The sequence below is a fragment of the Nicotiana tabacum genome, chromosome 20, assembly GCF_000715075.1.
Source record: "Nicotiana tabacum cultivar K326 chromosome 20, ASM71507v2, whole genome shotgun sequence".
NCBI lineage: Eukaryota > Viridiplantae > Streptophyta > Magnoliopsida > Solanales > Solanaceae > Nicotiana > Nicotiana tabacum.
This window is the reverse complement of record NC_134099.1, coordinates 151,998,569-152,011,402: the sequence shown is the minus strand read 5'-3', so window position 1 is coordinate 152,011,402 and position 12,834 is coordinate 151,998,569. Positions and strand designations below refer to the sequence as shown.

Sequence of the window (12,834 nt, the reverse complement as noted above, 5' to 3'; positions counted from 1 at the left end):
TCAGATGGGTACCTGACTTCAAAAAAAAATTCAACACGACAGAAAATTTTCTTCTCCAGTTTGATAATCCTCCTGTAGCATATCTTTCTGCCACCAATAACATTTCCATGTCCCTGTTTCAAATCAAAGAAAATTCTATCAGTTTAAAAGTGCGGTGGTTGGTTGTGGTACTCCCGCTGGGATGGCTTTCGTTTTCTCCTTTCCATGCTTTGCATTGTCCGACCATCTTTGAAACTTGGCTGATAACTTCCGCCCTTCTTGACGACTATCTCTCAATTATTACTTCTAGTCTTCTTATCTGACCTCATATGTTTTCTGTGACAACTGATTCTTCTTGAAGGTCTTGCATGTTTACTGATTAATCATTTTTCCCGTCATCTGTGTCACTGAAATACCCTTTTTCCCCGTTCAATCCCAATACCCTCTATCTGTTGCATTATTCCTGAACCGACATCTACCAAACTTTGTGTTTCATAAGGATCCCAAAGTATGTTGATTATTACTAGCTCAGTGCTCTTGTTATTTTTCCTGACTTGTGACCCCATTTTGTGCAATTGGAAAGCTGGTGGCAAATTTTGAAGTCATTCCTCACTTGTTACGACCAAAAGACTCAGAAAGGGGAAATAAACAAAACAAAAGGAACAGAGTAAAGGACAATAAAAAGAGATGATTCCTAACAAGAAAACTACACAGTAGAAACCTATCGGATGTGGATACCGACTCTAATGACCTTGACATGCACCTGCGACCTATTCTGTTAAGCAAATATGATGTTCAGCTCTTGTTGTTCCTTTTTGCCGTGAAACTGGGCTTCATTGCTCCGCTTATACAATTTGATTCGCATTCCTTGTTCGGCTTGTAGTGCCCAAAGGGTTTTCACCATCGAACCTCTCTCATTTCGTTCTTTCTCTCAACTTACTGTCGCCTCAAGGTGCCCGTGAAGGTTTTCACCAATAAGACTCTCTCATTTTTTATTTTTCTCAGCTTTCATCACCTTGCGATACCCATGAGGACTTTCATCAATAAGATTCCCTCATTTTCATTTTCCTTGTTTGGACCGGAGTGCTGCCCCTGACATGAATTACCTTACTTGCTTGACTTGGCATTTCTCAAAGACTGATCAGAAGGTCTTTCTTTGGACCGTAATGTAGGCTTTTGGATGGGTTAGAAAGAAAGGGTATAAAAGGCTTAAAGCAATTTCAAAATGGGTTAAAATTAGAACTTTCAGAATCCAACTTCTCACAACAACCACAATTTCTACCCTAGTTCCTTGCTTAGGGACTTTTGGATTTTTGTTTTGGTATGACTGAACCTCAGAGAGGCTGCCTACGTACCCTTTTGGGATCAAGTCAATACGTAGTTCACGACATAGAAATTACTTTTTTTTTGTGATTTTTCTTTCTCTTCTTTTCTTTTCTGTTCTTCTTTTCTTCTTTTCTTTCATTTTCCTTTCTTTTCTTCCTTTTCTTTCTTTTCTTTCCTTTTCTTTATTTTCTTTTCTTTTTCTCTTTCCTTCCTTTGTTTTTTTTCCTTTTCATTTGCTTATTTGCGGCACTTGCGTTTCTTAATTGTGTCGTTGATTCCGAAAGAGGGGTACGAAAGAAAATAAACACGGCTCAAAAGGGGTGACAATGGAAAAAAGTGTTTGGATAGTAGAACAAAACGCCTTCGTCATTTCAATCCTCAAGACATGCCAAAGGCAAACCAATACGATTAATGCACAGAAATTACACATAGTATATCCTGACCGCCTCGGAGTTGATGGCCATTTTCACACATTTTCCTGCTACATCTGTCAAATATAATGCACCATTGGGCAACACTCTTACTCTTATTACCACGACCGGCCCCCTGTCGATTTGGCCAACTTGCTTTTAGGGTTTCTTTATATTCTATCTACCCCAGTTTCACATGGTTCGGGCGTCAAACAATCTCAAAACGTCCAAATCTATTCTTATTTCCTCAGGTGCCCCTATCGTTTTCAAAATGGTCTCATTGCTTTGCAACTTTTGAAGATCAGACTGAGAATTATGTGTGCATGTCATGTCACTAGAACCGGCAAAAGGCAAAACAAAACGATAGAAAAGCACTAAACGAAGAACAATGATTGGAAGTAACAAAAGACCGGAATTTGCATTAGACAACGATGAAATAACTCGAATAACAAAACAAGCAAACAAACTGGAGTACAACCCTAGAATGAACCTGAAACACCCATGGACAACACTAAACGAACCACTATGACTAAACAAGCTAGACAAAACTGAAAAGATAAGAGGGTTTGATCACAAGACAATATCCGAATTACAACCCTGCAAATAACCCTGACAACAGAAATGACAGCAAAATGGACCACCAAAGCTCCTCCCCAGCTGACTTAGGAATGGAGCGTCTTTCTAATTACCAAGCACGGCATTTTAGCCACTAAGCTTCGCATCCATATTGCCATGACCACTATCTGCATCAGTATTTTCAACTTCGGTCAACAAGTTCCCAAGAGGATTCTCATACCCTATGTCACCGGGCATGTTCTGGGTGCCACTGTCTTGAATTAAATTTTCCTGGATCATCCTTTTTATTTCTCTCTTCAAATCCTGACAATTTTTCACATTGTGCCCTAGAGCATTGGAGTGGTATTCACACCTTTTAGATGAGTCAAAGCTTCTCGTACGTCGGTCCACCTGATTTGGAGGAATGGGTGCAATCATGTCATGTTGTTTTAACTTCTCAAATAAGCTTGCATAGGACTCTCCTATTGGTGTAAAACTATCTTTCAACTTATGTTCCCTTCTATATCCCTGGCTTGGATGTGAGTTACAAGGTAGTTGAAAATTTTGCGGAGGCTGGTAGAGATTTTGTGATACTCGTGCTTGCTTTCTTGGGTGATTTGGTGCCTGGGCAACATACTGGGATGGATCAATAGAGTATGGGGGGTTCGGAGGTGGATAGTAATGCTTAGGGGGGTCATGGAAAACCTGATGAGGCTGCACATACCTTTGAGATGTTCTCCTAGGACCTCTTCTTAACCCTGATATCACCATGATTTCTTCATCCCTCTCATTCGTGTTACCAGATTCAATTGGACAGCTTGAGCTGCAGCTTTGAGAGCTGTTTGACTTATAATTCTGCCTGTCTTAAGACCGTTCTCCACCATTTCTCCCATTTTGATTGCTTATGGGAAGGATTTACCCACTGCGGACGTCATGTATTGAAAATAATCTGGCTCTTGAGCCTGTAGAAAGACAGTGATTAACTCGTGGACATCCATGGGTGGCTTAGCTCTAGCTGCCTGCTATCTCCATTTGATGGCATATCCCCTGAAACTTTCAGTTGGTTTTTTTAGATTAGAAAGGGAAATGCGATCTGGGGCGATGTCGATGTTGTATTGAAACTGTTTGACAAAGGCCCGTGCCATGTCATCCCATACGTACCAGCAAGATGTGTCTTGATTCAAAAACTATTCAGATGCTACTCCCGTGAGGCTTTCCCCAAAATAAGCTATAAGCAATTCCTCATTTCTTCCCACATCTCTCAATTGGTTGCAATACCTTTTCAGGTGGGCTATGGGGTCTCCATGTCCATTGTACTTTTCAAATTTGAGAACCTTGAAACCAGGCGGCAAGTGGACATCGGGGAACATGCATAGATCTCTGAAGGCAACGCTCTTTTGACCTGCCATTGCTTGCGTGTTTTTCAACTGTTGATCTAATATTTTCACTCTTTGGGTTATTTCTTCCTGTACTCTCTTTCGGGCAGGCTTCTCGATGTTTACAGGAAGCTCAAACGAGTACGAGTGGTACTGGGGATAGTGGTACTGTTCTTGCTGTGTAGCAAATTGTGACTCGTGACAAGGCTGTCCTTGGCCATTGGCCCAGGCTTGACACATTTCGGTCATTTGTTGTTTCAGTGTTCTATTTTCCTTAACCACCGTAGACTCTTGTTGAACCCTCTGACCCTGAGTCTCTTTAGCACTCGTAACAGCTTCGATGTCAGTTATCATTTTTCCTCAGATCTTGTGTTTCCAGCTTACCACAAACCAACCACCTCAACTTTCTACACAATTCAAAACAAAACATGTTAGAATGGATTGAGTCGGTCCTCATTATTAACAACATCTTTTCCATTTTTTTATTCAATTCTTCTTTTCCATTTTTCATTTTTTTTTGGTTGCGGTCGAATCTTATGGAGATTGCCTACGTATCATGACCCCGCATGAATCAGACCGTGCGTAGTTCTTGCAAATAAAAGGTAAACGACAATAAAACATTTTTGGAATTTTCCATTTTCATAATAACGACAAAGCTGACCAACTTAACGATGAAATACAGACTCGAAAATCAAACGACCCAAATACTCTAATCAAAAGAAATACAAACCCAAAAACAAAATGACAGATTCCTTCCCCTATATGCCAACTTTGACCCAAAATCCGAATGGTATTCACTTGACCACTGACTCTTTTTCTTGTTTTTCCAAATTAAAATAAACGACCCGGTATTGCAAACACAGCCTTCCAGCGCCTCGGGGACGAAGATTTTAAGGCTGTGATGGTCAAAATCAAAATATGACCAAAGGTGGCTGTTTGTGCAAAGTCAGCCTTCCGGCGCCTCGTTTGGGAACATTTGGCTATTTTTGACAAAAACGGCATCACCTAGTTTATTTATGACAAAAATTAAAATTTTGATTTTTTTTTTTGGGGCTATTTTTGTAAAGGGGAGGTTGGACCCGATGAGGGTTGCCTACGTATCTCACATCCGGTGAGAATCAAACCGGCATAGTTCGGGCAAATTAACCGAACTATTTTAAAACATGACTCTTTTCCATTTTTATTTTTGGCATTTCATAAGCGAATAAAACCTATTTTTAGAAACAAGACTCTCTCTTTTTTTCTTTTTTCTTTTCAACAAATAAAACAACCTATTTTTCCAAGCTAAAAATAACAGACTCTTTTTTTCTTTTTCATTTTCCGCAGACAATAAAACAACCTATTTTTCCAAACTAAAAATAAAAGACTCTTTTTCCTTTCCTTTTTCAACAAATAATGAAACAACTTATGTTTTTCAAACTAAAACAAAGACTCTTTTTATTCTTTTCTTATTCAACAACCAACTTTCCAAAAATAAAACTCTTTTTCTATTTTTTTTCTCTTTGCCTTTTTTTAGTAAAACAAAATAAAACATTTCCTTTTTTTTCATTTTCTCAAAATTTCGGCAGAGTTTCTCTAGTAATTAGTCATTGATTTTCTAAAATAATCAATTAACTCCCTAACTGTTATTTCTCTTTTTTTCTCCTCTTTTTTTTCAATTTTCCAACGTTCCCGAGATTCAGAAACCGGTCAACATGCGGGTTCGGAACAAATAAATTCACAGCACAAATAGGATGCATCAGGATGGTCTTTTCATTTTAGGTTGCTAGTCCTAGACGGACTCAACCCCTGTGTTAAGTCCCCTAAGTCAAATGCAACATGATGCAAATAATCGTTCCTACTAGGGATCCGGCATGAAGTCACGTTATTCTATATTTAAAACCTGGGTCGATGTTTTAGACTGTGTACCCGAGTGGACAACTCGAATCGAGGATGGGGCAACTTTCCGGGAACCAAAAGGCCATCCGGCTTAGTAACTTGTCCGACCTCTTTCTTATTTCAAGGCATGACACTAACAGAATAGGGAGTCTCAACCAATAAGCACATCCTCGGAGGTGAAGAGATAAGGGTGTCGGCACAGTTCATATACAGTTCAAATAATATCAAAGCGGTAACATTTAGCACATTCAGCGCAAAACATGTAGGAAAATCAGATACAACCAAATACAACAATTTATCTAAGCTCGAATTCTGAACCCTGAACCAGAGATTCCGGGTTCGGTCCCCAGCAGAGTCGCCAGAGCTGTCACACCTCCTTTTTCACCTACACCCCGTAAAGAGTGTAGATTCAAGGGAGTTTTTCCACTTAAAGGACAATCGGAACGGGATTTAATTGTTAATTATTCAGAGTCGCCACTTGGGAAAGGTTTGGCTTTTGGTGTCCCAAGTCACCGGTTGAACCCCGAACCGAGGAAAAATATGACTCTATTACAATCTGCAAACCAGAAATCCGAGTAAGGAATTCTGTTAACCCGGGAGAAGGTGTTAGGCATTCCCGAGTTCCGTGGTTCTAGCACGGTCGCTTAACTGTTGCATTTGATTTTATCTGATTTTAATACCTGCTAGCTTATGTGCCTTTTATTCGTAAATCGCTTTTTATCATTATTTATTTTAAAAGAATTGAAACGTCATGAAAACGCGTTTCGAACCACATCGCAATCAATGCACCCGTGGTTGTCAACACATTTCGACTTCGTCGAGATTTGGATTTAGGTCGCATCAATGCGCACCCGAGTTTAAGAAGGTAATTTAATTAAAATCGCGCCTAAAGATTCTAACGTAATATTATTTTGGGGAAGACCGTGAAGTTCGCTAAATGGCCATCCTAAATTCTAATCATTTTTAATAACCATTTATTGAGAGCCCCACATTTATTTATTTTTATGCAGTGAGGCTCGTCTCAATTTGTCAACCTCTTTTCTATGATTATTTATTTTATAAGAATTACAATGTCGTGAAAACGTGTTTCGAACCCCGTCGCAATCAATACGCCCGTGATTGTCAACACATTTTGACTTCATCGAGATTTGGATTTGGGTCACATAAATGCGCACCCGAATTTAGGATTACGTATCACAACTACGTCACGGGAACCGTACCCGTAGCTATGACAATTTTATTATAACGCGCCTAAAGCAACTAGCGCATTGTTCACCAATTGCTTAATCCTAGATTCGGGGTCATCGTGCAGTTGGTGGTTAAACAAAGTATTATGGGTCATTTTATATTTTTACTACTCACGTGAACTTCCCATAGGAAAAGGTTGAAGAACGCTCATCCATAAGAGCACACAAATCTTCTTCATCTTTCTATTGTCTTATTGTAGACATGAAAGGAGCCCCCATCACCTAATCCATTAACCCCCAAAGATAACTCAAAACAACTTGAAAATTAACACAAAAAATCATCTCCAAACCTAACAAAATCAACCGTGAAAACCAGCCCTTAATCACTTTCCAAACACCACTGTTTCAGCAAAAATAAGCCGCTGAAATGCCACCTTTCTTTCATCAAAACCATCCCCAATATCGTCCCGAAATAAGCCGAAAACAGCTTTGTTTTTGGCCTAAAATATACACAAAATGCAGGAAAACAACTGAAAAAAATGTTGCAAACTCCACCATGAAACAACACAAAAATAACACTAAAATTCCAAACCAAAAGCTCCATAGAAACAGATTGAAAAGATAACCAGCCATAACTGAAAACATCTTTTCTTTGCCATGAGACAACATTAAAAGAGGATATTCTTATCGGCAAATAGTAGTGACTTAAACTAATTTGAGGACACATGAAGACATGCTTAAATAAATTCAAGAACACAACCAAGTTGTTATACTAGAAATGTAATCCGAATTTTACAGCAACAATCATTTTTTTTCATGAACTGACTGGCAATGAATACTTTCTTATATGGATACAATCTATTTCACGGTAAACTTTAAACTACAATAGAAGGTAATTAAATTTCAGCCTATCACCAGAAAATTCATTAACAACCTCCAACGCAAACAAGACCTTAAGAAAGCAAGAGATGAAAATTAACCTCAAAAATCGGAATCGGTGGTGTGAACAAGACCTCGACGGAAAAACTTCTACCTCGAACAGTTACCATCGAACCAAAGAAACAGCAATAAAACTCAAACAAAACTCCATGACCGGAATCAAATCAATTTCCATTGAAATCAGAAGAAGCGAAACTTTGAAATTTAATTGAACTCCACAACAAATCCGAAAATCAAAATCATCATAATGAAACTGAAGCAGTTGTGTATCTCTGTGTGCTTTCGTGTGTGTGTTTCTGATGAAGATCATTGTCGAATTTTCGGCGAGCTTGGTGGAGGAGATGAAGGGTCGCCGGTTTGGTAGATGTGACAAAGAAGACGCTCTTCAGGGGGTTGGGTTCTTGGAGAAGAAGATGACATGGGGGAGTCCTTGTGCGCTCTTTATTAAGAAGCCATGGAAGATGGCTTATCTAAAGAAGATGAGTCCATCGAGGGGGGGGGGTCTCCTTTGTATTGCTGCGGCTACTCTCTTTTGCTTTTTTCAGCTTTTTCTCTCTGTTATCTCTTATGCGCAGCCTTTTTTTTTTTTTGTTCCCCTTTTTCATTGGGTAGAGAATGATTTTATAGAGAGCCTGGAATGGGGTGTTATGTGGGGGAGTCTTATTTGGGGAGAAGGTATTATGTGAGGGAATATTTTGGGGGGAAGGTTTTAGGTGGGGAAATATTTTGAGGGGAAGGTTTTAGGTGGGGAGAAATGATTTGGGGGGAAATGTTTTTGGGGAAGGTTCTTCCCATTTTTATTCCTAATTTCTTTTTATCTTCCTTTTTTGTATTTTATTTATTTATTTTGTATTTTATTTTCTGATTTTGTTAAATGCTAAATAAAAAACCAAAACTCAAATTGACTCTAAAATTATACTTCCAAATTTCCAATTACACTAATTCCCTATTTTAAATGCAAACTAAACAGATTAAAACTAAAAAATGCAAAAAGGTTTTTTTAGGAATTTTTTCTTTTTTAGTTGCATTTCATGCATTTTAATATTTTAAAATCAAAATAATAAATACCAAAATACTTGGCATTTGCATTTAGAATTTAATTTTAGATTTTAGGATTAATTAATAGTGAGTTACTTTTAGGAAAATGAAAATAACAAAAATGGTAATCAAATAAAAATTATTTAGACTTATTTTTAGGAGTTATCTTCATGTAGGGCAAAAATCACATGCTTACAGCTGACCCTCTTTGCTCGGAAACACGAAGAATTTTCGGGCAAAGATAAAGTAAGCACTGTGAGGGATTTTTGCCCATTTGAAACTCCATGAGAAGCAATTTTTGAAAAACTGTCTGACCGAACCTTGCTTCAAAGGTTGCCTACATATCCTTGGCTATAAAGGAATCGGGTCAGGTGTAGTTCAGAAGTGAACGAGGTGATGGAGTACCGAGGTTGAGAGTCGAGGTTCCGTCCGAGGCTCCGGTCCGCTGTCCCGTTATTATATCAAAGTCAAAATTGAAAAAGACTAACTAAGCCTATCAGCTACGAGTTATAAGATTCCTATCTATGAGTTTTACTCAAATTCTTATTAATATCCAGTAACATGTACGGACCCTGATCTGAATCTTGATTTTTGTTGGCCGCAGGTGTTGGTTCAATCTTCTTCTGGGTCAAGACCGGACATGTCGTGCTCTTGACTTCAACCACATCTTGAGCAGTTCACTTCTTTTCCTGCTTCTGAACTTTGGAGCTCACTTTTTTTGTTCTTTTTCTTCTTTCCTTTGTTTTGGATTGAGACTCATTCTTTATGCTATCTCGAATCGTGTGCCTCGAGGTCAAACTTGCTCGGCACCTTGAACCATTTTCCCTTAAAACTTGAGTTGTCTTCCGTCGACACTGATTTTCCTTGAAACTTGAGTTGTCTTCCCTTGCTCCCAGGTGAAATCCATTGTTGCCGTTTTGAATTGTAAGCTGAGATGTTTTCCCTTCTTCAAACTGCTAAACTTGAATGTATTTGAACTTGAATGTATTCCTCTGTTCTTCAGGCGGGCTCCTGACTTCTGAATTTTGAATTTGAATGTATTCCTCTGTTATCCAGGTGGGCTCCTGACTTCATAAAAATAGACACAACAAAGAAAACTTTCTGCCCCAGTTTGGAAACTGGGTACATGTTACTGGATATTAATAAGAATTTGATTAAAACTTGACTTGAAATACCTCCGTTATACAGTCGGGCTCCTGACTTCCGAAACTTGAATTGTATGCCTCTGTTCTTCAGGAGGGCTCCTGATTGATGAATTTGAAGTTGAATGTATTCCTCTATTATCTAGGCGGGCTCCTGACTTCACAAAAATAGACAAAACAAAGAAAACTTTCTGCCCCAGTTTGGAAAACTGGGTGTTTGTTACCACATACTAATAAGAACTAAAACTTGAATTGTGATAAGACTGAAATGCAACTTTTAAAAATTTAAAGACTGAAATGTATCTTAAAATTTAAAATTTATCTTAGGTGAAAAATTCATCAGACTAAGATTTTCGTCTTAGGAAAAAGATTCAATAGACTAAGATTTTCTCATCTTAGGTGAAAGATTCGACGGACTAAGATTTATCTTTATCTTAGGTGAAAAATTCATCAGACTAAGATTTTCATCTTAGGAGAAAGATTCAACAGACTAAGATTTTTGTCTTTATCTTAGGTGAAAAATTCATCAGACTAAGATTTTCATCTTAGGAGAAAGATTCAACAGACTAAGATTTTTATCTTTATCTTAAGTGAAAAATTCATCAGACTAAGATTTTCATCTTAAGAGAAAGATTCAACAGACTAAGATTGTGACTCTAGGAGATAATTCATCAGACTAGGTCCATTTTTGTGTGATCTCAGGAGGAAGATTCATCGGACTGAGATTTTGACTCTAGGAGATAATTCATCAGACTAGGTCCATTTTTGTGTGATCCCGACTTTCTTAATTTTCCAAATTCCAACTTCCTTTCTTTTCAAATTCTGCCTTCCTTTCTTGTTCCCAAATTATGCCTTCCATTCTTCTTCTTTTTTCCGACTTCTGCCTTCCCCTTCTTTAAATTATGTCTTCCTTTCTTTTTCCTCAAATTATGCCTTCCCTTCTTTTTCCAACTTCTGTCTTTATCTAAATTATGTCCTCCTTTCTTTTCCAACTTCTGCCTTTATCTTTTTCCAAATTATGCCTTCCTTTCGTTTTTCCAACTTCTGCCTTTATCTTAGGTAAAAGATTTATCAGACTAAGATTTTTATCTTAGGTGAAAAATTCAGCAGACTAAGATTTCTTTATCTTAGGTGAAAGATTCAACAGAATAAGATTTCTTTGTCTTAGGTGAAAAATTCATCAGACTAAGATTTTTCTTTTAACCATTTTCCTTCGAAATTTATTTTATCTACCCACTAACTTGAATTATCTTCCTTCAGAACTGCTTCCCTAAAAACTGGTGTTGTCCTCCTTCTAAAAAACCACTTCCCTAAAAACTAGTGTTTCATTCCTCCAAAAATTACTTTTCTTAAAACTGGTGTTTCTTTCCTGAAAACTACTTCCCTCTTTTTTTCTCTTTTTTGAAACACTTGTATTGACCTTCATGTTCTTCAGATGGGTACCTGACTTCAAAAAAAATTTCAACACGACAGAAAATTTTCTGCCCCAGTTTGATAATCCTCCTGTAGCATATTTTTCTGCCACCAATAACATTTCCATGCCCCTGTTTCAAAACAAAGAAAATTCTATCAGTTTAAAAGTGCGGTGGTTGGTTGTGGTACTCCCGCTGGGATGGCTTTCCTTTTCTCCTTTCCATGCTTTGCGTTGTCCGACCATCTTTGAAACTTGGCTGATAACTTCCGCCCTTCTTGACGACTATCTCTCAATTATTACTTCTAGTCTTCTTATCTGACCCCATATGTTTTCTGTGACAACTGATTCTTCTTGAAGGTCTTGCATGTTTACTGATTAACCACTTTCCCCGTCATCTGTGTCACTGAAATACCCTTTTTCCCCGTTCAATCCCAATACCCTCTATCTGTTGCATTATTCCTGAACCGACATCTACCAAACTTTGTGTTTCATAAGGATCCCAAAGTATGTTGATTATTACCAGCTCAATGCTCTTGTTAATTTTCTTGACTTGTGACCCCATTTTGTGCAATTGGAAAGCTGGTGGCCAATTTTGAAGTCACTCCTCACTTGTTACGAACAAAAGACTTAGAAAGGGGAAATAAACAAAACAAAAGGAACAGAGTAAAGGACAATAGAAAGAGATGATTCCTAACAAGAAAACTACACAGTAGAAACCTATCGGTTGTGGATACCGACTCTAATGACCTTGACATGCACCTGCGACCTATTCTGTTAAGCAAATCTAATGTTCAGCTCTTGTTGTTCCTTTTTGACGTGAAACTGGGCTTCATTGCTCCGCTTATCCAATTTGATTCGCATTCCTTATTCGGCTTGTAGTGCCCAAAGGGTTTTCACCATCAAACCTCTCTCATTTCGTTCTTTCTCTCAACTTATTGTCGCCTCAAGGTGCCCGTGAAGGTTTTCACCAATAAGACTCTCTCATTTTTTTATTTCTCTCAGCTTTCATCACCTTGCGATACCCATGAGGACTTTCATCAATAAGATTCTCTCATTTTCATTTTCCTTGTTTGGACCGGAGTGTTGCCCCTGACATGAATTACCTTACCTACTTGACTTGGCATTTCTCAAAGACTGATCAGAAGGTCTTTCTTTGGACCGTAATGTAGGCTTTTGGATGGGTTAGAAAGAAAGGGTGTAAGAGGCTCAAAACAATTTCAAAACAGGTTAAAATTACAACTTTCGGAATCCAACTTCTCACAACAACAACAATTTCTGCCCCGGTTTCTTGTTTGGGGACTTTTGAATTTTTGTTTTGGTATGACTGAACCTCAGAGAGGCTGCCTACGTACCCTTTTGGGATCAAGTCAATACGTAGTTCACGACATAGAAATTACTTTTTTGTTGTGATTTTTCTTTCTCTTCTTTTCTTTTCTGTTCTTCTTTTCTTCTTTTCTTTCATTTTCCTTTCTTTTCTTTTCTTTTCTTTTCTCTTTCCTTCCTTTCTTTTTTTTTCCTTTTCATTTGCTTATTTACGGCACTTGCGTTTCTTAATTGTGTCGTTGATTCCGAAAGAGGGGTACGAAAGAA

The 12,834-nt window shown here is 38.0% G+C and overlaps 1 long non-coding RNA gene across 1 annotated transcript; it reads right to left on the bottom strand.

Annotated features, from left to right (window-relative positions):
* Nucleotides 1–2,107: 2,107 nt before the first annotated feature.
* On the bottom strand, nucleotides 2,108–8,326 carry LOC142174674 (uncharacterized). Its single transcript, XR_012703682.1, has 2 exons — nucleotides 7,692–8,326; nucleotides 2,108–4,053 (listed from the first exon to the last, which is right to left on the bottom strand). It is a non-coding gene; the product is annotated as an uncharacterized LOC142174674 (long non-coding RNA).
* Nucleotides 8,327–12,834: the final 4,508 nt, after the last annotated feature.